General features: G+C 47.4%; 1 protein-coding gene and 1 long non-coding RNA gene across 3 annotated transcripts in view; both read left to right on the top strand.

Annotated features, from left to right (window-relative positions):
* The window catches only part of ENDOD1 (endonuclease domain containing 1), a 35398-nt gene that overhangs the window by 368 nt on the left and 7556 nt on the right, over positions 1-27474 (top strand). The gene's annotated exons all lie outside the window — the stretch shown is intronic.
* Positions 1-27474, top strand: LOC147357349 (uncharacterized). Of its 2 annotated transcripts, none has more exons than XR_015141786.1 (2): positions 1-17630; positions 19051-27474. It is a non-coding gene; the product is annotated as an uncharacterized LOC147357349 (long non-coding RNA). The 2 variants fall into 2 exon arrangements; XR_015141785.1 differs by lacking the exon at positions 1-17630 and adding an exon at positions 17637-18842.

Here is a 27474-nt window from a genome sequence, read left to right as displayed (position 1 = left end):
AGGCGCTTCCCGAGCCGGGTCGCCGGACTGGCCTCGCAGGGTGCTTGGCAGCTCTCGCGAGCGGTCGGGGGCGTGGGGGGAACGGCGGCCCCGGGCTTCGATGCCGGGATCTGGAGACCCGGGTTTCCGACCTTCCCCGCCGCGCCCCCGGAATTACAGCCTGCTTAGTCCCCTGTCAACACCGCGGGCCGGAGCTCGGCCATCTGCGAGCCTGAGATGAAGCTACAAGGGTCCGAGGTTCCCAGTAGGCAGTGGTTCTACAGCGTAGACATCTGCAGTGTCTCATTCATTTCCTGAACTGTGAGGAGCGTGAGACGGTGACCCAGGAGGTCAGTCGGATCTGCAGGACGCGGGGGCTGGGAGCTCACAAGTTGTTGCCACGATTCTGCGGGATGGGTGGGTAGATGAAGGCTCAGAGAGGCCGCCAAACTGGCGGAAAGATGGGGTCCGTCTTCCTTCTAGGGAAAAGCTTTTCTTCTGCAGAAGCCACCTGAGCCGGAAAAGCCTTCCGTTCTGCACAAGACATTGAGTAAATCCCATCTGAAGTTGTGTTGGCTTGTGCCATGCGCTCAGTCCTGTCCGACCCGCCAGGCTCCTCTGTCCATGAAATTTTCCCAGGCAAGAATACTGGAGTGGGTTGTCATTTCCTTCGCCAGGGGATCTTCCCGACCCAGGGATGGAACCCGCGTCACCTGTGCCGCCTGCAATGCAGGCGGATTCTTCACCCTCTGAGCTTAGGACAGTGAAATAAAGATACAGATGTTTTAGAAATGGGATGTGATAGTTACAAGTAGTAGGCAACCATTGACTGCCTCCAGCTAATGGGAGGGACAAACCAGTTTTTCCTGACTCTTTTTATTTATATCTACTGATATATTATCAGACTGCTTGGAAAATCAGGTGGTCTCTCAGGGGGTTTGGGTTCTGTCTGATGAGAGTGACCCAACATTCCCAGAGGTCCCCAGAGGTCCTGCTGAACCTGCCTTAACACATTCTGCCCTAGTCAGCTCAGCCAGCCTCTGTCTAGAAGTCCGGGTCAGGCTCCCCTGCCCAGCAACCAAGGGCACTTCATCCATGGAGGGAGGGGGTAGCTGAACACGCGGCCCACCCTTTTTTTTTTTTCTTTTAAAGAAATGGCTGACCTTGATCTTTTTCTTTTTTCCAATGTTTTCATTGAAGTACAGTTGATTTACATCAGCCTACCCCTTCTTGATGGCCACAGCTGCCCAGGACCACACCATGAGCAGGGGACTGGCTTTCTGTTGTTTTATTCAGAGCCCTGGGTTGTAATTTCTATCATCTCACTCAGCTATTTCTAGCTCTAAGACCTTGACCAGATCTCAGGCCATCTGCACCTCTGTCCTCTTTACATTCTCCACATCCAGCTGATGAACTCAGGCTTGTGAAAAAGCCTTGGTAAATTAGATACTCTAAGGCATACACTGGGGCTTCCCTGATGGCTCAGATGGTAAAGAATCTGCCTGCAAGGCCGGAGACCTGGGTTCGATCCCTGGGTCGGGAAGATCCCCTGGAGAAGGGAATAGCTACCCATTGCAATATTCTTGCCTGGAGAATTCCATGCACAGAGGAGCCTGGCAGGCTCCAGTCCATGGGTCACAAAGAGTCAGACACGATTGAGTGACTAACACTTTCACTCTTCAAGGCATACCTTAGTCCAAAGTTAGTTTGCCCCCATCTTCACCCCTAGAGCTCTCTGAGGATCCCCCAACTCCCCATTACGCTTCTGATGGCAGGCCTGTGAAGAAAATAGATGACCTGGTCCTGTCTCCCTAAGGATCTTGTGGATGGCCCGTCCTGTCTCCCTAAGGATCTTGTGGATGGCTTGGGGGGCCAGAACATACATGCGAGGAAGGTACCAGGATGCATGCTGAACAAATTTCAGTTAAACCCAGAACTCTCACATTTAGTAGTCACCCACTGTGTGCCAGGGGAACAGAGTGAGACTCCAAGATTCAAAGGCTTCCTGGGTGGGAGAGGTGGCTTTGCTTCTCATTAGAGCCTCAGTTTAAGCCTCAGTTCTCCCACTGGCTCACTATAAACTTGGGCAGGTTGACTTAGAGGTAATAACAGGGTGATTCTGAGAATTAAATGAGTTACTCTGTACAAGGTTCTCTGAGGAGTGCCTGATACATCAGCCCTAGCTGTTATTATAAGATAAGCCAAACACCCTCTGTTTAAAAAAGTAAGCAAAGTCCTATTAGATTTAATCTGTCTTGGAGGTGAGAGGAGAGAGCCTTTGGGTCAGGGTGACATTTGCGCTGTGCCCAAAAGGATGTTCGGAAGGGAGACAGTGATGAGGACATTCCCAGCAGAGGGAATATGCTTAGTGGGAAGTTTGTGGCTGATTCAGGGATTCGTGTGGAGGGAGTGGTCGGAGCAGCTGAACCAGTACCAGGGGGCAGATGACGGTCAACTTGTGCTCAGACTGAAGGGGAGTGGTGGAAGGGAGGGGTTGGGAATGGAGTGATCAAGGAAGTTTGAGGGGTGGGGGGCATTTAGGCACTAATTGAAGGAGCCCAAAGGAGCATGACTCATTCAGGAGAGAAGAGATGGACAGGATTTTCAGGGAGGCAGTGGAGACTCTGGGCCCTGGGTAGTGAGGAATAGGTCTGGGGGATAAAATAGGATGGGGAAAGAGGAAGGAGCTGGTGGGGTGGGAGGTTTTTGTTGTTTAGTCATGAAGTCGTGTCCAACTCTTAGCAGCTCCGTGAACTGGAGCCCATTAGGCTCCTCTGTCCTTGGGATTTCGCAGGCAAGAATATTGGAGTAGGTTGCCATTCCCTTCTCCAGGGGAATCTGCCTGACTCAGGGATGGAACTCACATCTCCTGCATTGGCAGGCAGATTCTTTACCTGCAGAGACATTGGGGAAGCCCAGGGTTGGGGAGGGGGCAGCTTGAGAGGTAGGAGGTGCAGCAGTTCAGAAAAGCCCAGGAGGCCAGTGTCCCCTCCTGGGGAGGTGGGAGTGGTCTGGTGGCTGATCCAGCCAAAAGGATGCTTTCATCTACAAGGCGGGCTTGTGCTGCCCGTCCCTTCCCAACGGTGTCTGGCCAAGTCAGCCAGCAGCCAGTGGGTATTAAGTAGAAGGCAAGGAAGGCGAGAGGGGGGAGAAGCTGCCAGATCACAAGGCTGGCGGGCCCTGAAGCTCACTGCAGCAAACCTGCCTCCCCGCCAGCGTGCCTGCTGCAGAAAGATGCTCAGGGTTCAACGTGGACTTCGGCCGCTTCCAAGCCCTCTGTAACGCTGAGTCACCTAGTGCCCATGTCACTTTTTTGTGAGGTCAGCATTACCAACAGGCCCAGGAGACAGAAGAGGAAGAGGCAGGGACCAAAGGAACTGGGTGTTTGCCTTCGGTGGTGAGTCAAGAGGGCTGTTCTGACCCTGGGGCTCCCGGAGTTCAAGGCAGCAGTTCTCAAAGCTGTCCTGCAGTCTCCCTTTGGGAAAAGAAAAGAAAACCTCCTAAATCCAAGGTGATGGAAATTCAGTCACCTGTGTACTTAGAACCTTTAGGGTGTTGGCTGCCCATTGCCTCCAGGACAAAGTTCATGCTGCAGAATGCAGGTTACAAGGCCCGCATTCCCCAGGTTCCTGTCTGCAGCTCCAGCCTGTCTCCCACCCCTCCCCACTCCTGTGGACTGTTCTAGCATTATCCAGCTGCCTGGAGGACCTCCCCTACACCATTCTGTTGGTCACGGTTGTTCCTTTGCTCACGCTCAGTCCTTTTGCCCTGAACACCCGTCCTATACTGCCCCCATCTCGCCCTCCACTGCTTCCCCTACTCCATCCTTTAACACTATCCAGTGTCATCTCCTCCAGAAAGAACAGCCCACCTGAGTGAGGGCCACCTCCTGAGTTAGACCACCCCGCAGCATTCCCTATAATTTCTCTATTTTTGTACTTACCACATTGTTTTATAAAGGGCTTCCTAGGTGGCTCGGGCTTCCTTTGTGGCTCAACTGGTAAAAATCACCTGCAATGCAGGAGACCTGGGCTTGATCTCTGGGTTGGGAAGATCCCCTGGAGAAGGGAAAGGCTATCCACTCCAGTATTCTGGCCTGGAGAATTCCAGGGACTTTATAGTCCATGGGGTCTCAAAGAGTAGGACATGACTGAGGGACTTTCACTTTCCCTGGTGGCTCGGTGGGAAAGAATTCACCTGCTAATGTAGGAGACACAGGTTCGATCCCTGGGTTGAGAAGATCCCCTGGAGAAGGAAATGACAACCCACTCAGTATTCTTGCCTAGAGAATCCCATGGACAGAGGAGCCTGAGGGGCTACAGTCCTTAGGGTTGCAAAGAGTTGGACATGGCTGAGCGTGCGTGTGTGCACACACACGCACATACACATGCTTTATAACTACCTGCTCATGAGTTTGTCTCTCCAGTGTGAGCTTTTGAGAGCTGAGGGCCGCATTTTACTCATACTTGCATTTCTAATGCCTAGGACATTAGAAAGCACTCAGTAAGTTCTGGATGAAATCATATGTTCGGGGGTTCAGTCAAGCAGCAGGAGGTGAGATATCCTGCTGAGCTTTTTTGGTGGAGAGCTGCCTGCTTTAGAAGCTTGCCTCCCAGCTGGCCAGCCGCCACTGTTCCAAGCATATTCCATACGCAGAGCTGGAACCTTCCTCTAAATCCACCCCACCAGTTCTAGCTCTGGTGTTTGGAACTACCTCAAATGATTTAGCTCTCTTTAGCATCATGTAACTGGCGAAGGAAATGGCAACCCACTCCAGTATTCTTGCCTGGGATAAGAGGAGCCTGGCGGACTACAGTTGACGGGGTCCCAGTGACTGGGACAAGATTTAGCGACTAAATTACCACGACCACTGGTGTCATATAACAGGGCCCACATTTGAGGGGCCTTCTGAGGGACATAATGAGAACTTCAAAAGGAAGCAGAGACGACATAGGGGTGTTGCGGGTATTATGTGAAATATGGTCCCCTTTAAATTGAGAATGGGGAGAAGGCAAGAAAGAGATGGGATAGCGTGTGTGCCTATTAGCAGGATGGAAATGATCTGAAGGGTTTGCAGTCAGAACTGAGGACTGGGTTCTGGTTTAGTACAGGGAACCTCGACCTTTTAGCCGCTCAACTTATTTCCATTTAATGGAAGAATTTTTGTATAACGTACTAGTGATGTCTTTGCAAAGGATCTTGTCAATTTACACTAGAAGCCAATGTATAAGATCCTGTCATTTTCTTTTTAAAACATTTTTTTTTTGGACATGAGACATGTGGGATCTTAGTTCCCTGACCAGGGATCGAACCCATGAACCACTGGACCATCAGGGAAGTCCCCAAGCCCTTGACATTTTACAAATGTGACTGTTGGAAGGAATTGGCTTTATAGTCTGCCTAAACTTATTTAGTCTTACAAAAATACTGTGAGGTAGATATTATTCTCTTCATTGTAGATATGAAGCACTGGCTCAGAGGGGTTAATTAATTGTTGTGCCCAAGGTCACATAGCTTGGATTTGAACTCATGACTAGTTGCTCCTAGTCCGGAGCTCTTTTGTTTTACTGTGGAGATTTTTGACCTCCCATGGTTTCCACTGCTTTAGTGGTCATAGGACTTTAATTCTCATCTTTCATGAAAAGTGGAAGTGTGGTTGCTCAGTTGTGTCTGACTCTTGTGACTCCGTGGACTGTAACCCGCCAGGCCCCTCTGTCCGTGGGATTGTCCAGGCAAGAATACTGGAGTGGGTAGCCATCCCTTCTCCAGGGGATCTTCCTGGCGCAGGGATCGAACCTGGGTCTCCTGCATTGCAGGCAGATTCTTTATTGTCTTGAGCCGCCAGTACCTCTTTCACATGGGAATCTTAATTTCTACCCCATTTCTCTTTCCCCACTGTCACAGAACAAGTGGAGCACATATCTGGCCATGTGAATGTTGTTTAGGTGTCAGTGACTCCAGAGTAAAGCAGATATTTTGGTCAGTGGCAAAAGTATTTTCCTAAAGGGCCCAGTGAAGTCATGTTTCAGATCTTAGTAAATGTACGTGAACAGTCGTCACAGCTAGAACCTCAGTTAAGTCTTTAATCTTTCACTTCCATCAGTACCTTTTTGCTGGTATCTTCTGAAGCTGTTAGATGCACTGTTTCATTCATTCTAACACCAGCCCTCTTTTTATTGTGTCAGAGAACAGATACAAAGAAGATATCATGCACTGACATCTCTGGGTAAGGGGCTCAGCAAACGGGACATTGCTGATTCTTTCTTCCTCCTTACGAAACCTGACTTTGGATCCTTGCTCTGCCATTTACAAGCTGTGTAATCAAATTCTTCCAGTCCTATTTTTCTGATCTGTCCATTAAAGATAATAACAATGTTGACTTCATAAAGTAGTTGTGACAAACAAGATAACACATAAAAGCGTGTAGCATGGAACCTGTAATATGGTGAGGTCTTAATAGTAATGTGTACACTGTTAACGTCTTCCTCTAATAGGTGTTAGACTGACAGGCATATGCACACGCACACGAATGGAATGCTGGAGTAACTCCTGCAACCCTGCATGTCTGTCCTAAAACATCTATCTGTGTATCTTCTCAAATGCTTGGTGTGTGTCCCACAGTCACATAATAGGCGCTCAGAAGGTATCTGGTGAGAGACAGTGAATGGAAGATAGATGGATGGGTGGATGGATATAGGTGATTGGAAAAACCAAAACAAAACAGAGGCCAGAGATACCTCCACCCTCCCTGTCCTGAGCAACCAGAAGATGTATTGTCATAAAGCAAACAGTGAGCAATTGCATTCCAGGCTCCTGTGCCGAGCCCGAGGTGCCGGGCAGCGCCTGACTCACAGGGCTGGTTCCACAGTCAGGTGCTCACAATTTCTTCTTAGCAGGTAGTAAAAACAGGAGTCACACATTCTCCCCTTTGCTGCCTTTTTCTCCTTTTCTGGCTTTTTCTTCATCTTTGAATCTAGTGTCTTCATCGGATTCGTGGTCACTCTCAGGAGCAAGTTAGGGTACTTGCCCTGAACTGGCAGAACACTTGAGTGACTGTTTGTCCTGGAATTGTCCAGTGTGATGGATATGTACACCATTCTTTCAGTCCAGACTTAAATTTGGGCAGTTTAGGGAAAGGAACTATCATTTATTAATCCCTTACTGTGTGCAAGGATCTTCACAAATTAGCTCATTCATAGAACAACTCTAGGTCTTATGATCCATGGTTTGTGGTTTAGGAAACTGACGTTCAGAAGCATTAAATAGCTTATCCAAGGTTAAATTTGCCAGCTGCTTATGCTGCCTCACTCCAAAGCTCTTAGCTCTCTTTTTGCTATGTCATGCTGCTTTCCAATGACAATGTCAGTATTTTCTCTCCAGATTCTCAACGGACAGATGTGTTATTTTCATTTTACTGAATTAATCCACTTCTTTGGGTGTTGTCTGGCTGGGCTTCTAACACACTGTTCTGGAAATCTCAGTTACAATTCATGGTCATTGAATGGAGCTTGCCTTGAGGAATAAAGATTTTGTTTGTTGGGTTTCAAATTCCTCTTCCTTTCAAACTGACAACTCTACAAGTGGAAATATGAGAAGATAAATACTCCCACTTGCCAGTAGTATTCATTGCCAGGGATCTGGTCTTGCTCCCAGAATTCCTGTTTGGTCAACAGTGTCTTTTCCTTCAAGTTGCATATCATATCTTCTGAGTGGTCCCGTAGCCTGTTGGTTCCATAGAACCTGACACATATGAAGCAGTAATTCATTGCCTACTGACATAGCTATTTGGCCATTGAGAGGAAGGAGACATAAGAAAGAAACCAACTCTTCGAGTGAACCCAAAATAGAAGCACCATTTAGTATTCCAGTCATGCTTTTATTGACCCAGTGCCTGACAGACGTGTGGCTCATTCAAAGGAGGTCAAATGAGGGCATTTTATATTTTTAATCAAAATTGAAAAATGAGTACTTCTCCTTTTTCAGAGTAAATAGATGACTGAACTAGGGCTTGAAGACATAAATTGCATGTTCCAGTTGACTTGCACCTTCATTTTAGGGGTGATTGAATTGACCAGGAGGCATGATGGAATAGGGACCATGTGAGGAAATGGCCACTATTTATGCATCTGAAAGACTCGGCATCTACCACAGTCTCAGAACACACAGGAAGCACAGAGAAAGGAAAACTTGGCTTATGAACCATAGAAAGATCTTTTCTCATTATTGAGTATTTCTGTTGTATCTGAAACCATGGAACCGTGATGACCTCGGATGCCTCCTTCACGGCCAGGTGGGACCATTTGGGATGGTTGATGGTCTTGCTTCTGCACCTCACTAGACAGACTTCACCCTTCTAAGTCCTACCATCTGTACCCCGAGGTTCAAGCTGCCACATCTTCATCCAGGTCTCTGTAAAACAGCTTCCCAACTGGCTGACCCATCCCGCCTGGGTCTCCTTTAGCCTTCCTCCATCTGGAAGTCAAAGTCTTTCAAAACATTCATCCTGTCTCCATTGACCTCACTGGAAACCTTTCAAGGTTTCCCCATTTCTCTTCAGATACAGTCCTTATCGAGGTCTCCAGAGTCCTGTGTGGTCGGCCTCCCAGTCCCCTCCCAGCCCCCTCCCAGCCTTATCTGCTGTCACACGTTGCCAGGCCTTAACCTCTGTCTGCTTTGGCTTCTTCCTGTTTTGTTTTTGTTGTTGTTTTTAATTTCTGTATTCCCTTGCATCATAGGGTCTTTGTACCTACTGGACATTTTTGTCTTCCATGACGTTCCCAACTACGTCAGCCGCCAATGAGATGCTAGTCACTCAGTCGTGTCCAATTCTTTGTGACCACATGGACTGTAGCCCGCCAGGCTCCTCTGTCCATGGGATTCTCCAGGCAAGAATACTGGAGTGGGTTGCCATTTCCTTCTCCAGGGGAATCTTCCCAACCCAGGGATCGAACCCAGATCTGCATTGCAGGCAGATTCTTTACCATCTGAGCCACCAGCGAAGCTGTCAGCTGTCAATAATACTCTCTAAAGGCACCAAACACAGCTTTCTTTGCTAGCGTGGCACAAATGTACATTTATTTGTATGACTGGGTGCCCCTGACTAGACTCTGAGTTCCATGCGTGCAGGATATGGGCCTGTTGCACTCACCATCCTAACACAGAGGCTGGTAATCTTTAATGTAAAGGGCCACAGAGTAAATAGTTTAGATTTTGGGGCCATTTGGTCTCTATTGCAACTATTCAACTCGGCTTTTCTAGCACAAAGCAGCCACAGACAATGCATAAATGAGTAAGCGTGGCTATGTTCCAAGAAAATTTTATTTATGAAACAGGTGGTGGGCTGGATTTGGTGCACAGGCTGTGGCTGGCCAACTCCTGGTCTAGCACGATGCCAGCCCCAAGTATGTGCTTATTAGTCAATGTTGGTGAATATTGAGCACTCAGCAGGTATGGATTGAGCGTTGGCAGTGAAATCTGAAAACTGTGCAGTCTTCTTCCTCTTAGGGCATGGCAGCCCCAGATTGAGACCTACAGTCAATTTCCAGGAACTTTTTTAATGTGTTGGTGGTGGTTCTTTATATTTAGGCCTTTTTAGGCCTGAGTGACTTCACTTTCACTTTTCACTTTCATGCATTGGAGAAGGAAATGGCAACCCACTCCAGTGTTCTTGCCTGGAGAATCCCAGGGACGGGGGAGCCTGGTGGGCTGCCGTCTATGGGGTCGCACAGAGTTGGACACGACTGAAGCGACTTAGCAGCAGCAGCAGCAGCAGCAGCAGGATGATAAAAGTAATCATGTGCTTATGGTTAAAAAAAAAAAATTTCTGAGCATTTTGGAAGTATATAAAGAAAAAGACCCTGCTTCTAACAGATAGCCAGTCTTCACAGTTTGTGTGTATGGGTGTGTGTATGAGTGTGTGTGTAACATTCCAGAAATTTCCATCACATACAGAGAGACTGTGCAGTCTCACATCCTTTCTTCTGGTCAAGCATTAGCATCCATCCACAGAATCCATGTGGATTCTGTGAAGCCACGTCTAACCAGTCTCTCAAACAATCAGCACCCTCATGGAGTGGGAGAGGAAAGGGATTTTTGATGAGCAGATGTGCACAGAAGCATAAACAGTTTGTCTCATGAAGCATTTGCACGTAATAAATATTTAGAAGGCCTGGGGACTCGAAATGCAAAGTCTATTTCATCGCCTTCTTCTTTCACAACTTTAAAGTCATGTATAACTGACAGGTGGCCTGAAATACCTTCTTTGCCCTTCTGAGTAGAGGAAGTGTTATCCTCTACATTAAGAAGAGAGTGGGCCTGGGGTGACCCTGGGCTGCCTGAAGTCACAAGCTCTAAGTGACAGAGCTGAAGGGATCTCGTTTCCAACCTGGTGTTCTGTCACTGCTGCCGAACAGTCTCACCTTTAGAGGAGCTTGAAGAAAAGCACATTCACAAAAGCCTGGAAAGAAAAGAAAGTGAAGTCGCTCAGTCGTGTCGGACTCTTTGCAACCCCATGGACTGTAGCCCACCAGGCTCTTCCATCCATGGAATTTTCTACGCAAGAGTACTGGAGTGGGTTGCCATTTCCTTCTCCAGGGGATCTTCCCAACCCAGGGATTGAACCCAGGTCTCGCACATTGTGGGCAGACGCTTTACTGCCTGAGCCACCAGTTCAGTTCAGTTCAGTTCAGTTGCTCAGTCATGTCCGACTCTTTGCGACCCCATGAATTGCAGCACGCCAGGCCTCCCTGTCCATCACCAACTCCCGGAGTTCACCCAGACTCACGTCCATCAAGTCAGTGATGCCATCCAGCCATCTCATCCTCTGTCGTCCCCTTCTCCTTCTGCCCCCAATCCCTCCAAGCATCAGAGTCTTTTCCAATGAGTCAACTCTTTGCATGAGATGGCCAAAGTACTGGAGTTTCAGCTTTAGCATTATTCCTTCCAAAGAAATCCCAGGGCTGATCTCCTTCAGAATGGACTGGTTGGATCTCCTTGCAGTCCAAGGGACTCTCAAGAGTCTTCTCCAACATCACAGTTCAAAATCATCAATTCTTTGGCGCTCAGCCTTCTTCACAGTCCAACTCTCACATCCATACATGACCACAGGAAAAACCATAGCCTTGACTAGCCGGACCTTTGTTGGCAAAGTAATGTCTCTGCTTTTGAATATGCTATCTAGGTTGGACATAACTTTCCTTCCAAGGAGTAAGCGTCTTTTAATTTCATGGCTGCAATCACCATCTGCAGTGATTTTGGAGCCAAAAAAAATAAAGTCTGACACTTTTTCCACTGTTTCCCCATCTATTGCCCATGAAGTGATGGGACCGGATGCCCACAAAAGCCTGGAGGAGAGGTCAAAGAAAGGGAAATGATTTTGCCCGGGGGCAGACTTACTAGCCTCAGAGGCTGTTGGTGACACAACATGGAGAAGCAGATGCTGTCTTTTGTGCTAAAGACAAGAGGCCTTAAGCTTCAACAGGTTGAGGAGGATTGAGTAAGTGTTAGTGTTAGTTGCCCAGTGGTGCCCGACTCTTTGTGACCCCGTGGACTGCAGCCCACCAGGCTCTTCTGTCCATGAGATTTTCCAGGCAATGGTACTGGAGTGGGTTGACATTTCCTTCTCCATGAGGAGGATTGAGGTCAGATGCAAATAAATCATTTCTTGATATAAGACCTAGAGCCAGACATCCTGGAATGCAAAGCGAAGTGGGCCTTAGGAAGCATCTGTATGAACAAAGCTAGTGGAGGTGATGGAATTCCAGATGAGCTATTTCAAATCCTAAAAGATGATACTGTGAAGGTGCTGTACTTAATATGCCAATAAATTTGGAAAACACAGCAGTGGCCACAGGACTGGAAAAGGTCATTTTTCATTCCAATCCCAAAGGCAATGCCAAAGAATGCTCAAACTACTGCACAATTGCACTCATCTCACATGCTTGCAAAGTAATGCTCAAAATTCTCCAAGCCAGGCTTCAGCAGTACATGAACTTCCAGATGTTCAAGCTGGTTTTAGAAAAGCCAGAGGAACCAGAGATCAAATTGCCAACATCCGTTGGATCATCAAAAAAGCAGAAGTTCCAGAAAAACATCTATTTCTGCTTTATTGACTATGCCAAAGCCTTTGACTGTGTGGATCACAATAAACTGTGGAAAATTCTTCAAGAGATGGGAATACCAGACCACCTAACTTGCCTCCTGAGAAATCTGTATGCAGGTCAGGAAGCAACAGTTAGAACTGGACATGGAACAACAGACTGGTTCCAAATCAGGAAAGGAGTATGTCAAGGCTGTGTATTGTCACCCTGCTTATTTAACTTACATGCAGAGTACATCATGAGAAACGCTGGACTGGAGGAAACACAAGCTGGAATCAAGATTTCTGGAGAAATAGCAATAACCTCAAATATGCAGATGACACCACCTTCATGGCAGAAAGTGAAGAAGAACTAAAGAGCCTCTTGATGAAAGTGAAAGAGGAGAGTGAAAATGTTGGTTTAAAACTCAACATTCAGAAAACGAAGATCATGGCATTTGGTCCCATCACTTCATGGCAAATAGATGGGAAACAGTGGAAACAGTGAGAGGCTTTATTTTGGGGGGCTCCCAAATCACTGCAGATGGTGACTGCAGCCATGAAATTAAAAGATGCTTGCTCCTTGGAAAAAAAGCTATGACCAACCTAGACAGCACATTAAAAAGCAGAGACCTTACCTTGCCAACAAAGGTCTGTCTAGTTAAGGCTATGGTTTTTCCAGTGGTCATGTATGAAGGTGAGAGTTGGACCGTAAAGAAAGCTGAGCACTGAAGAATTGATGCTTTTGAACTGTGGTGTTGGAGAAGACTCCTGAGAGTCCCTTGGACTACAAGGAGATCCAACCAGTCCATCCTAAAGGAAATCAGTCCTGAATATTCATTGGAAGGACTGATGCTGAAGCTGAAAGTCCAATACTTTGGCCACCTGATGTGAAGAACGGACTCATTTGCAAAGACCCTGATCCTGGAAAGACTGAGGGCAGGAGGATAAGGGGCAACAGAGGATGAGATGGTTGGATGGCATCACCAACTCAATGGATGTGAGTTTGAGTGAACTCTGGGAGTTGGTGATAGACAGGGAGGCCTGGCATACTGCAGTCCATGGGGTGGCAAAGAGTCGGACACAACTGAGTGACTGAACTGAACTGATGTGAGAGCAAAGGGCCCAAGGGCTATCAGGTCCCCCTCCCTCATGAACTTGAAGATAAAGATAGCACTTCGCCTGTTAGCTTTGGAGCAGGGCCATCTCATAGTTACAGTCTTGTGTGGAGACTGGCTGTGAGCCTTCCCCAGTTTTCAGATGAAGGTGACACATTATTGAGTTGACAGTGGGACCTTGCAGGCTGCAATTCTGCACCCGGGGAGCTCATTGACCCGGCTTATCACTGCTCTTGCTTTTTTGCTCTCAATATTGGGTGGCCTTCTGCCCCTCCATTCCTGTCCCAGGCCAATCAGAGCCTGGGAGTTTCCTCTCACTCATTTACATAATAAATATGGTCACAGCCAATCACGGATGAAAGATTATCTTCAGTTTGTTTTCTGTGAATGATTTGGGGTGTATATGGACAATGGGGGAGACCTGGGTCAGAAAGATCCCCTGGAGAAGGAAATGACAACCCACTGCAGTACTCTTGCCTAGAAAATCCGATGGATGGAGGAACCTCGTAGGCTACAGTCCATGAGGTCACAAAGAATCAGACGCCACTGAGTGACTTCACTTTCACTTTCTTTCAGTGGCAGAAACAAGCTCACCCTGTTTATCTGTACCTTCATCTCTTCATTCCTGGGCAGCAGGGGGAGAATGTTAGCATTCTGAAGGAAGAGTTCCCAGACATCAGGCTGCTGATTGATTCCTCTAGTAGTGTCTTTATTATTGTTGGTCACAACCATTTATTGAGTTTTGGGGTCTAAGCCCAGAAATAGGAGTCCATGACACAGGCCTGGGACGAGACTTAGTCCCTGCCCTCAGATGTCTTTTTACCTAGTGAAGAAGGTGGATCAGAGACAAGAAATGCCCCACTGGAAGGGGCAAGGACTGGGCATATGGAGTCATTCAGAAGATGGGTTTTGTAGTGAGATGATTTGGGCTGAGTCCCAGCTCTGTCCCAGCGTCACCAACTCAATGGACATGAACTTTGGCAAAGTCCAGGAGATGGGGGAGGGGGACAGAGAGGACTGGCATGCTGCTGTCCAGGGGGTGGCAAAGAGTCGGACACAACTGAGCAACACAGCTTAACAACAACTGACTCTGTTAGTTACTGACCGGGTGACTGAATCTCACAGAGCCCAGGTCCCCATCTGTGGCCCAGAGCTCATAAATCACCCCTAACCTATGGATGAGGGCCTCCCTGGTAGCTCAGTCAGTCAAGATCTGCCTGCAGTGCAGGAGATCCGGGTTCAATCCCTGGGTGGGGAAGATCCCCTGGAGAAGGAAATGGCAGCCCACTCCAGTATTCTTGCCTGGAGAATCCCATGGACAACGGAGCCTGGCCGGTTATGAGGTCACAGAGTTGGACACGACTGAGCGACTAAGACTCCCACCCTGTGGATGAGTTAGGGAGGTTCAGGATGACTCTGCGTAGTGTCTGCATACTCAATACACATGTGTTAAGCATGTGGGATGAATAAGAAACCTTTGCTTCCCAGACCATGCCTTCCTTGGAGATAACCAGGATGGGGGTTCCCATGTCCTTAGGTCTGACCCTGAGGTCAGACATTTCAGTAATACGTCTCCATGCTCCTGCTGAAATGCCCTTTCTCCCTCTGCCCTGCTTCATTGCCGCCTTGCCCAAGACTGGTCTCAGCTTTTCCTCTGGGTTCAGCTTCTCCTGCTCTGTCCTCTGTGTTCCTCTGCCCACTGATGCTCTCCTCTGTTGAAGAATTTAGTAGGAGTGCCTTCTCTCAGTCCCACAGGTACCCCTCTTATCCGTTCCCAGACTTCTGCAACCAAGGCATGTCTCTTCCTTTGTGCCCAAGACTTAATCCAGGTATCTAGAAAGTTCCTGGTCTGCAAGGTCCCTGCCTTGATTCTCTTGGGTTCTCATAAGAGTAGGACTCCCGAGGTTTCAGGCTTGTTGGTGCATGAGTCATAAACTTACCCAAGCTTATTCAAGGGAAGGCCAGAACTGTCGTTAGAAATCACTGGTAAATTCACAGGCATAGGAACAGAGGTGCACACAGGCCTCAAAGGATCCAGAACCGGAAAACTTCTGGAAAGTCAGTGGTCCCACAGAGCCTTCAGGATCTCTCTCCCACCCTCCTCTGGCTTTTCTCTCTTGACCAGCTCTTCCATTTTCCTGTGGGTCAGCCTGGCCTTCCTGAAGGCCATCTAGCAACCTCCCCACCCTGACAATGTCAGGCTCTGAACTTCTTGGATCGAGAATCCAAGAAAGCCATCTGGTAGGCTGCTGGTCAGATTGGCTATCGTTTCGTTATGCCTGCTAAGGAGGTGGGTAGGAGAGGTCATGTGAGGAGAAATAAGTGCTAGGTTAAGTTAGACGTAAGAGTTGGGTGTGGTGCATTGGCTGACATGGTTGGCAGAGCTAGTGGTTGAGTGTAGGGTGGGCAGCCAGATTAGACTACTCGAGGGACCCTCATTGCTCAACACAGCCTGGCCTGTGTACCAACCATGTGTGTGATTAATGCTCCAGAAGACCTTGAGGTGGGTGTGATCCCCCAGGACTATGTGTGTTGGGGTCTTGGGAAAGATATTACTGAGGCTGTATCAGCCAGGATCTGGGAAGGAAACAGACAGAACTTTCAAAGTAGTTTAAGAATTGAATGAAGAAACTGCAGAGAATTAAGGGAGTCAGTAGGGTGGCTGGTGGTCCCTGGTGGCTCAGATGGTAAAGAATCTGCCTGTAATTCAGGAGACCTGGGTTCAATCCCTGAGTCAGGAAGATCCCCTGGAGAAGGCAATGGCTACACACTCCAGTATTTTTGCCTGGGAAATTCTCTGGACAGATTAGCCTGGAAGGCTACAGTCTGTGGATCACAGAGTAAGACACGACTGAGCAACTAAGCATGCACACATGCACACAAGGAAGTCATTAAGATATGATCAAGTACCCAGGGCCTGGTTATTGCAGGAAGCTTTCACCATCCCAGGCCCCATAGGCCTGCAGGGAGCCTGGTAAGAGCTGTGACTGCAGAGAAACTCAGCTAGAGTCAGAACTGCACCAGCCAGGTGGGGAGGTTGTTGTTCAGTCACTCAGTCGTGTCCAGCTCCTTGCATCCCCATGGACTGCAGCAAGCCAGGCTTCTCTGTCCTTCAGTGTCTCCTGGAGTTTGGAGGGAGCAAGGGAATAAATCGTGTCTTCTCTCCTCCCATTGGCTGCTCCAGTCAGAAGCCAGAGGGCAGGAGAGCTCAGATGATGTGGTCCCTAGAAATCAGGTCTCTGGGACACAGAGCAGGGGATGGAAGAGAGTGGAGAATGGATCTGGGAGGCCAAAGAAGAGCACCCTGCACAGGAGCTGTGAGGTTAGAGGCAGTCTTGGGCCCCCAGGTGGGACACAGGTAGCAGAGAGGAGTGGTGAAGGCACCCCAGCCAGTGCTGACATGGGCCGCAGCACAGAGGTAAGCAGGGCAGCATTTCCATCCTAACCATGTAACTGACTCAGCTAGGGGACCAGAGTGTACTTTTCTGGTTGATGTATGAGAAGATTTGGCAGGAGGCATTGGAGGGGGCGGGTGGTCATGACTGTGCCAGTTTGTCATTTAACCTGCAAGTTCAGGATGCTCTTGAAGATGTTAGAAAGAGTACTTAGACATGATCCAAAGAGTACAAATAGCAAAAAGAGGCTTCTCACTTCACACGTGAGTAAGGCGGGAAATCCATGTGTATCCGGTTTTGTGATGAGAACGTTAGCTGTTCTAATGAGTGGAGGATCCTGTAGTCTCGGCTTTACCATCCCAGCTCTTGCAATTTGAAGATGACACCTCTCACAGAGTATTAATAGGGTGTGAAAAAATCAAGCCCAGCTGGGCCACCACCAGAGCTGACCTCATCAGCAGTTTGTGCCTCAAGAGTTGTCCATAGACCCCCGTCCCGGCATCAGCCTTACTGGGGGTGGTGGTTAAAAATGCAATCTTGAAACCACCAGAGGCCTTCTGAAAGCATCTCCAGTGTGGAGCACAGGAATCTGCATTTTTAACAAGATTAAGTTGCTTCTAATACAGGCTGAATTTTGAGAAGTATTTATTTCAGGGAACATCACTGATTTCCTATAGAAGCTGCGTAGGGGGGGCTTATTTCCACTGAAGACCAAACATGAATCTAAGAGTGATCTAGCGCAGGGGTTCTCCATTTAGAATCACCTGCTGCTGCTGCTGCTGGAGAACTTAAAAAAAAAAAAAAAAATCCTAAACCGATCTCCAAGCACCACCCTCCACTCAAGCTTTTTGAAGCTTCCAGGTGGCGCTAGTGGTAAAGAATCTGCTTGCCAATACTGGAGATGCAGTTCGATTTCGGGGTCAGGAAGATCCTCTGGAGACAGAGGTAGAAATGGCAACCCACTCCAGTCTTCTTGCCTGGGAAGTCCCATGGGCAGAGGAGCCTGGTGGGCTACAGTCCTTGGGGTTGAAAGGACTCGAACACAACTGAGTATACACACAGGTGATTCTAAGAACCTCTGATCTTGTCTGCACGCAGAAGGTGGAAAAAATTAGAAATGGGGATGTCTCAATTTAACTGACTTTTCTGAATTCTGTAGCACATAGTCAAGTGCTAAAAATAATTGCTCTGGAAAAGAAAGCAACAGTGGAGTGGAAAACTGGCTTCAGCGAGTAAGGAGGAATAGGACCAGGGGTGTTGTAATCTGAGAAGGTACCACAGGTCTAGAGAGGCCTTAAAGGCGCCGGGGGCTGTCTCAGGCTCCCCGGGAAGCGGTGGGAGACGTCCCACAGGAGTTTTCCTCAAGGTCTCCCTTGCCTGCACCCAATGCCAATTTAGGATTGGTTTTTTTTTTTTTCTTTTTCTTTTTCTTCCACTTTCTCTTTTTTTCTTCTGCTTTGTCTTTCCTTTAAAAAAATTTTTTTTTTAATTTTTAATTGATGATTACAATATTGGTTTGATCTCTGTCACACATCAACATGAATTCAGCACCAGTGTACCTAGGTCCCCTCCCTCTTGAATCTCTCTTCCGACTTCCACCCTCTCCCGCCCCTCTAGATTATTACAGAGCGCCCCCCGTTTGAGTTCCCTGAGTCATACAGCAAATTCGGGATTGGATCATTTTTTTCACCCCGCCCCTTTCATTTGCATTTATCAGATTTTGAAGACAAAGGAAGGTCTCACATGCAAGGGCGCCATCCTTTCCTCCCCTCTCCTGTCCCACCGTCTTCTGACCTAGGAGGGGAGAACTCCTAGGTTGCCCGTGTCTTTGGGTCTGCACAGCTGCCCCAGTGCAGATGCGTGCCAGGCGCCTATGGTGTGCCAGTGCCGGGGCAGCTCCTCCCGAAGGCAGTGGGGAGTGTGGGCAGCCTGGAGGAAGGGTGACTCAGGGCAGGAAGGCTGTTCAGGAAAAGAAAAATCCTGCCTTTCTCATCCCCTGAAAAAAAAAAAGGAAAAGGCATCCTTCTGATTTTTCTAAAGCTGTTTCTACTCCCAAGAGGATAAAGAAGATTTTTTTATGCCAAGAAGGGAGGATTTCTTTCTTTCTTTTCCTCCAGTGGGTGTGTCAGAGCTGTTTATGCCTTTCCTGAGAGCTGAAAGGCCTTGCGGTTTATTCCTTCTCAAAAGTCCTTCCTCGCCTCTTGTGGCCCCACTGGCCTCCACTTCTTTTTTGAAACACGGCTTTTCTGAACCCCCAGCTGGGTGTTTTCCGTGGTGAGTCCTCAGATCTCGTTCATTCTGACGCCGGGAGTGTGCCGGGGGGCGGTCCGCAGCTTCAGCTCTGATAAGGTTATCTGATGTTCCGATGGTCAGCTGCAGTCTCAGTTTCTTGCGAGGGGGGCCCTCCCGCCCACCTGCTGATGGGCCATGGGGTGACCGCGTTTCTTTAATAACCATGTTTCCCGCTGTTCAACTCATCCAGGGACCTAACTCTGGTTGAAAAACAAAACAACCCCCAGAGGAAACATCCTGTCCCCGTGGCCACAGTTCGATAGGAGTTGGCGAGGTTGCTTGCGACCATAGCGTCTGGTGTGAATCATTATCAGCGCCTGCTTATGGAGACTGACTGAGCGGGGGAAGGAGACTCCAGCCTTCCTAGGGCGAATCAGTGCGGAGCTCTGACACCCGTTTGATCATCCTTTTCAACGACTAGCTTTCCCAGGGAGAAATCCTGGAGCAGAGATAGAGGCCCGTCTGTTCTCCCTAGAGCCCCTCTTTCCTCGTCTGCAAGGACATCGTATGTGCATCTGTGGCTCACACGGGAGATCATTCTTTCATCGTGTTGAAATTGTCTCCCCGGTATCCTGGGCTGACCCTTCCCCACTTTGTCCTTGGGGTTTGCCTGCCCAGCACCCGGTTCCCTCGGGTCCTGCACCCCTCAGCCCTGTCTGTACTCTGGTCAGCCCCCGTCAGCCGTGGACCCACCTGCCCCCTCCCCGTGCCAGCTGCCCCATCTCGGAGCCCACCCTGCTCCTCTGCTCCTGCTCTGTGCGCTCCCAGTGGCGGTGCCCTGAGGCTTGCCTGGACTTCGCAGCCCAGGAGTCCTCTGGGACAGGAGCCCTGCTCAGGGACCCCCTGCCCCTCTAGCCCATCGATTTGTAATCATCCCCTGAGATGCTCCCCAATGCTGCATGTCTGGAGACCTAGGCTGTCCCACCTTCCCAGTGCCCCTTCTTCTTGGGGGTTTGTGGGGGGCTGGTGCAGCATCTTTGCTCACCCCTGTAGGCCCTGCTTCTCCTGCTGAGACCATGTTCCTCTCCTGCCTTTATGTAAAGTCACTCAGTCGTGTCCAACTCCTTGTGACCCCGTGGACTGTGGCCCACCAGGCTCCTCTGTCCATGGGATTCTCCAGGCAAGAATACTGGAGTGGGTTGCCATTTCCTTCTCCAGGGGGTCTTCCCAACCCAGGGATCGAACCCAGGTCTCCTGCATTGTAGGCAGATACTTTACCCTCTGAGCCACTAGGGAAGACTGCTCAAATGCAGGTCTGTCTGCAGCCTCTTCTTGCCCAAACCCAGCCACGTCCACCACCTGTCTTCCTTCCTGAGCCCGCTGGGGAAATTGCCCTCTGAATCCTCATGAATAACTCTCTCATCATCACAGCCATCGGCCCTTGTCTCCATCCTTCCTTTTCCTTTTTGTGCAGGTGTCGTGCACTGCTGATCCTCCTCTAGCCAAAGCTCTGTCCTCCCTTGACTTCGACATGATACTGGATGATTGATTCTCCCACGGCTCCATCAGTTTCCAGTTGCCCCTCCTGCCCACCCTCCACTCCATCCTCTAGTGCCTCCTTCCTCACTGCCCTCACCTAGAGGCTGGGCTGCTGCTGTGGTGGGGCTAGGACCTTTTGAATCTGAGAACGCCGGGCACAGCCTTGGCCGTGCCACTGACAAATTGAGTGGCCTCATACCTGCCCCTTACCCAAGTTTTAGTTTTTCTGTGTGTAAAGTGGACATGATGATACTAGTTACCTAGTGGGGTTTTGTGGAGAGTCAATGGGTTGATGACTCGTTTGAAAAGACCCTGAGGCTGGAAGGGATTGAGGGCAGGAGGAGAAGGGGACGACAGAGGATGAGATGGTTGGATGGCATCACCGACTCAGTGGACATAGGTTTGGGTGGACTCTGGGAGTTGGTGATGGACAGAGAGGCCTGGCTTGCTGCGATTCATGGGGTCACAAAGAGTCAGACACGGCTAAGTGACTGAACTGAACTGAATGCGTTGCTGCACTGCAGTGTTTTCTAAATAATAGTCATTTGCACCCCTGCTTCGCCAGAGTCCCGCTTGTACTGCTATTTTCTTGAGATTTGGTCTTTACATTGACTTTAAATCAAGTCATTGGAAAACAAATTTAGTCTTATCCTAAATAATCATATCCTTGAAATTGTGTGTAGGAATTATTGGTTATATCTTCCCAGGAGAAATTAAACATGAGTGCATAGCTATTAAAATAGAAGCATCCATTGGTTCACTTCTCGCTGTCCACAAGAAACCACAGAGTTACAGGCACTGTCCTGCGAATCTTACATGAGTCATGCCCCAGTGCCCCGACCCTAGGATGCGTGTGCACCAGGATGAGCCTTTATCTCTCTGTGGCCAACCTTGCTTTCATGCCCAAGCTCCAGTCCTGTATCTCCAGCTGCTATAAAATGTTTCTGCCTGTCAGCTTGGTCCCTTTTAGAGGTCGGCCTGTTCACTTTCCCTCCATTGCTCTTTGTTTTCGGGTGACCTGGGCTCCAGAGTTGGACATCATCTTTCACCTTCTGGGGACCCTTCCGGGTCCACCTCCACATCCTGGGGCACCTTCTTTCCGGAGTTACGCACATGTCCTTTCCTTTCCATTCCCTCAACTACCTCACGGTCTTTCCTGCCCAGTGTGGGTAGGTGTACATTTCCTGGAATTACACATTCCTAAGGAAGCAACAGTTAGAACTGGACATGGAACAACAGACTGGTTCCAAATAGGAAAAGGAGTACGTCAAGGCTGTATATTGTCACCCTGCTTATTTAACTTCTATGCAGAGTACATCATGAGAAACGCTGGGCTGGAAGAAGCACAAGCTGGAATCAAGATTGCCAGGAGAAATATTAATAACCTCAGATATGCAGGTGACACCACCCTTATGGCAGAAAGTGAAGAGGAACTAAAAAGCCTCTTGATGAAAGTGAAAGTGGAGAGTGAAAACGTTGGCTTAAAGCTCAATATTCAGAAAATGAAGATCATGGCATCTGGTCCCATCACTTCATGGGAAATAGATGGGGAAACAGTGGAAACATTGTCAGACTTTATTTTTTGGTGGTCCAAAATCACTGCAGATGGTGACTGCAGCCATGAAATTAAAAGACGCTTACTCCTTGGAAGGAAAGTTATGTCCAACCTAGATAGCATATTCAAAAGCAGAGACATTACTTTGCCAACAAAGGTCCGGCTAGTCAAAGCTATGGTTTTTCCAGTGGTCATATATGGATGTGAGAGTTGGACTATAAAGAAAGCTGAGCACAGAGGAATTGATGCTTTTGAACTGTGGTGTTGGAGAAGACTCTTGAGAGTCACTTGGATTGCAAGGAGATCCAACCAGTCCATCTTAAAGGAGATCAGTCCTGGGTGTTCTTTGGAAGGACTGATGCTGAAGCTGAAACTCCAATACTTTGGCCACTTCATTCGAAGAGTTGACTCGTTGGAAAAGACCCTGATGCTGGGAGAAATTGGGGGCAGGAGGAGAAGGGGCCTACAGAGGATGAGATGGCTTGATGGCATCACCAACTCGATGGACATGAGTTTGAGTGGACTCTGGGAGTTGGTGATGGACAGGGAGGCCTAGTGTGCTGCGATTCATGGGGTCGCAAAGAGTCAGACACGACTGAGCGACTGAATTGATTGAATGATGCTCTGGCCTTAGGGAATGTACAGATCAAGTCCAGACTCGGAAACGCAGCATTGAAAGGAGGCAGAGAGCAGAGTGGAGCTGGAGAGCTTTATGGTTGCTGAAGTCAGACCACATGGGTTTGCAAACTCGGCCTCCCTCACCGACAGTGTGATATCCACATGCTACTCAGTGATTGAGCCTACATTACACTTTCTACAGAGGAGGTAGTAGGGATCCTGTTAGGATTAAAGAAGGTATGTCCTGTAACACACTTACATGGTGCCCACTACCTAGAGAGCACTCAGTGAGCTTTAGTTGTGATTATTCTATGACGAGTTATCTGTGTATCAGATCATTTATAATCTGGTCCCCTGCTATCCCTCCCAGCTAAAGCTTTTCCTTTCTCAGGTCCCATTTTCACAGACTCCCCATCTCTCAAGCCTTTGTGCAGATGTCTCCTTAAGCCATACTGACCTTTCTGTTTCTCTAAGTTTATCAAAACCTTGCCTATCCTTCTAACCCTGCCTCAACTTTTGTTTTCTCCAAAAGCTAAAGATATCTTATCTTCTCTGACTGTTTATGGTGTCCTTCCTTCCTCTGGAATCTGATTGCTCTTTTTCTTTATAACATTTATTTGGCAGTTAACTTTATCTGGTTTTTCCTTGGTTTCCTATTTAGTTTTGTATGTGTCTGTGTCTTGCTTCCCTAAGTAGATGGTGAGTTTCTTGATGCCATTTGGAGGTATGTGAAGCAGGGATTCAGAGCAGCAGCTGTGACATCACCACTCACCAACTATGTGACCTTGAGTATGCTACTTAATCTTCATGTGCCTCAGTTTCTCCACTTGTCAAAAAGTGATAATAATAGTACCTAGTTTTTGTGGGTTTAGATGAGTGAGTACTTGGTGCAGCTACTTACTGATTTAGTACTGTGAAATTCTTAGAATAGTGCCTGCCATGTATTACTCACTGTGTTGCTGATTGTTATTATTACCATTCCTCCTGCTTTATCCTACAGTAGCACTCACACATAAATAGCCTCAATACATATTGTTGAATGGGCGCCTATTTCCCCTCCAGTTCTCCTTCTCAGTTTTCTCCTAATCTATTTTTCTTCCATGCATATTAGCAGGAAAATTGAAAGGCTCCTTTTGTTTAATTCCAAAGGAGGGGGAAAACAATCCCATGGGTTTAAGTAGCTTTGGCTGTCTGCTAAAGTAAACAGACCAACTCATTGAGAGAAACAGGTTTTTTTCTTGGCATTAAATTTGAAAAGGAATTTATTATAAAGTTGTTTATGGGGCAGGATGCTGGTGGATGCGGAGTGCTCATTCTTCTAAAACTTGTTGCGATTAGGGAAAAAAAATTCAATTAAACACAGGAGCTGTATCAAATAACACTGGCAGCCCAGGAGGACTAGGTCAATAGGGAGGTAGATTACACGGAGAGCTTTGTACCTGTCCCTTTATCCAGGGAGTCTGCTGAGAAACCAAAGAGAAAGATAAGTGGTACTTGCAAAAGGGCAAGAGCAGCCCCAAAACTGTAATCTGAAATTACTTCTTACATCATAGGTGTATTTTTGTCTTTAGGGAGCAGTGTTGTTGGTAATTTAGTGTAATTGCAGTAACCAGCTCATTAAACTGTGTCTGCAGAGAGCCTGGAAAAAACAAAAAGCACCTGCCCTTTATGTGACAGTGTCTCAAAGAATGCATTCGACTTTTAAATCAAATATTCTTATTGTTTTCAGTACAGTTTTCCATACACGAGTCACAGATTTTAGTTACACTCACACTTGGCTGTTCCTTCAGAAAGTGAGAACCTACTAAGACATAGTGGTTGTTTCATGGAGTTTCGTAAGCATGATGATGGGGGAAGCTGTTATAACTGATTTTATTTAGACTTTCAGATGATTCTTGAACAAATGACATTAGAACCACAGTCATCTTGAGATCAAAACAAAGTTTTGTCATAAGTTAAAAAAGCGGCTTTAAGACAGGAAGTAGAAATCGTGATGGACGTTTCTCCCAGTGGAGATCAGTTAGCAGACTGTTCTAAGGCCCTGGGATTTAATATGTTTTATGATGAGATGGTAGAGTGATTTCATAATGGAATATCCATTTTTAATGACTCCAAATTGCAAATACAAAATCAATGAAAATGAATTTGAATAAGACAGAAATACCTATATGAAGAAGATGAGAGAATTATAGCTAATAGATAAAGCAAAGGAATTAGTAAAAAATAAACAAAAACCAAACAGGTTGTTTGTAAGCTGGCTGGTGTGTTTTGGCAAAGGGCTGGGAGTCCTTCTGTCTTATTCTTAGTGAGAGAGTTCAGCCTGTAAAGTTCTTGACACATCAGAGAAAGGTCTTGGAAGGTACTGTTCTACTTACACCACACAGGAGGTGGCCTAAATATAAAAGAAGGAGATTTAAGCAAAGTAAGTAAATTTGGGGATGATAAATCTATAGTGAGTTATAAAAGTAAACAAGGCATGCTTTAGCAGAAACTTTATAACCTTAGACAAAGTTCCTGGGCAGGTGTGCAGTTCCTCTCCTTCCACTGCAATCACATAGAAATACTGAATTTTAAAATTATCTATATATTTAAATTAAATTCATATTTCAGCAAAAAAGTACGAAGAAATTTTCAGGTGCCAGAAATATATAAGAAATCAATAGCCAAAGCTGTGTGTGGGAGGACACGTAGATGCTAGGGGCTAGGGCTCTATACTGCCTGTGGACAGACGTCAAGGTTACATAACCCATTCATGACGTGGGTCTGGAGCTGAGCTCTCCAGGTAAAGCTGGGGGCTGGCAGACTGTTGCAGCTTTGGTGAACCGGGCAGGAAAGCTACTTGCAAGTTTTTATAGGAAGTAGCTGCCTACACCATGTCATTAGTGGAAACAGTCAACCTCCAGAAGTAAGCCTGAAGCTGTCATTTTTCCTTGTATGGGTCCAGATGTGCACTGCTTTCTCCATGTGGAAACCCTAACCTATGAAAAACTCAGAAGCTAGTCCAGAATCATTGAACTCTTTAGAGCTCCAGCAGAGGCAACTGCAAATGCAGTCCTATTAGATTTGGTTTTGTTTCCATTTTTGTCTTTTTTTTTTTTTTCAACAGACCATCATGGACCTTTTATGAAGACAAGCTCATGGGCAAAAATTACAGAGCACTTAAGTATACACACCACCCTAAAGTCAAGCAATAGGAGCAACAAAATAAATTGAAAAGCCAAATAAAATAGACAGATCTTAAAGGGAATTTAAGAATGTCTAAGAAAGATTAAAAAAAAAAAAGAATTTCTCAAGAGAAAAAAACCAACAACAGAATTTTCAATAGAACCAAATAGAAATGCTAGGAAAGAAAGAAGGTCATTGAAATGAGAAACAAAAAGAAAAAAAGAAAAATACCTCAACAAAATAGGTATTAAACTAAACATAGCTAAGGAGAGACTTAGTGACTTGGAAGATAGATCTAGGGACTCACCTGGAATGCAATATAGAGAGATAATAAGATATAAATGGCTCATATGGTAAAAAATCTGCCTGCAATGCAAGAGACCCAGCTTCAGTCCCTGGGTTGGAAAGATCCTCTGGAGAAGGGAACGGCTACCCACTCCAGTCTTTTTGCCTGGAGGCGTCCATAGATGGAGGAGCCTGGAGGGCTACAGTACATGGGGTCTCAGAGTCAGACCTGACAGAACGACTAACGGACAACACTATGAAAAAGAACATAAGTCACAAAAAAGGATAGAAAGAGAGGCTTTGATGTGATTGGATCCTCAGAGGAGAGAATAGAGAGTTCACTGAAGATCAGTATATGGTCTCATAAATTGTTCCTTGGCATTTTGGTCAGAGATTTAAGACTGTGTTCCCTGGTGGCTCAGACGGTAAAGTGTCACCCTGCAACGCAGGAGACCTGGGTTCTATCCCTGGGTCAGGAAGATCGCCTGGAGAAGGAAATGGCAACCCACTCCAGTATTCTGGCCTGGAGAATCCCGTGGACAGAGGAGCCTGGCGGGCTACAGTCCATGGGGTCGCAAAGAGACGGACATGACTGAGCAACTTCCCTCATAAGACTGTGTTAGATAAGCCTTGAGAAATCTATTATTTATTTTCTGTTTTAATTTTGACTGGCAGCATCCACAGTGATTTATGTACAGTATATACATCACTGTATTGAACTGTGACCAGGCAAGACAGTCCTAGAATGCCTGACAGTTTTTCTCCGTGACGTTTCACTGTGCTTACTGTTCTCTGTTACTGCTGCTGGTGTAGAGAAAGAAAGCAAGTAGCCATGTAAGGTGCTAATAGAACCAACGTCTCTGGGAGACCAGCCAGCTGCCCACTTTCTAAGGGTAGTAGTATGCTTCCCTCAAAGCTCAGTCAGTAAAGAGTCTGACTGCAATGCAAGAGATGTGGGTTTGATCCCTGGGTCAGGAAGATCCCCTGGAGAAGGAAATGGCAACCCACTCCAGTATTCTGGCCTGGAGAATCCCGTGGACAGAGGAGCCTGGCGGGCTACAGTATATGGAGTCTCAAGAGTCAGGACATGACTGAGCGACTGAGTGCAAGCGTGCAAGCTGGAAACTACTCTGGCTGGCTGCTCCTGCCTGAGCTGCCACCTACCTTGGCTTGTGAAGCTGGCAGCTGAGCTTCCATGTGCTCTGGGCAAAGGCAGAAAGCAAGCCTGAGGGCCGGTCTGCACATGTGCCCATTTACCTTCCCCTTCCCACTCTCCCTTCTTTCTGGGGACCGCAACCCCAGGGCGCTCAGACATCGGCTTCTCTCCCTGTACGTTTAAGGAATTTCATTTATTCCATGTCATAGAGAGAAAAGGAGACTGTGATTTCTTTTTCTGTTTGGTTTTCTACTCTCTGTCATAGAAGACTGGTACAGCAGTGTCCGTTAATATGCAGAAAGCATGGCTTAGTCATAAAGAATGTATGCCTTAGAAATAAAATGACTGACCTCAGT

The sequence above is a fragment of the Bos grunniens genome, chromosome 15, assembly GCF_055505025.1.
Source record: "Bos grunniens cultivar Pamir isolate PY7600 chromosome 15, Bosgru_T2T1.0, whole genome shotgun sequence".
Lineage (NCBI taxonomy): Eukaryota > Metazoa > Chordata > Mammalia > Artiodactyla > Bovidae > Bos > Bos grunniens.
Note: the sequence above shows the minus strand (reverse complement) of the source record. Positions and strands in the feature narration are given on the sequence as shown.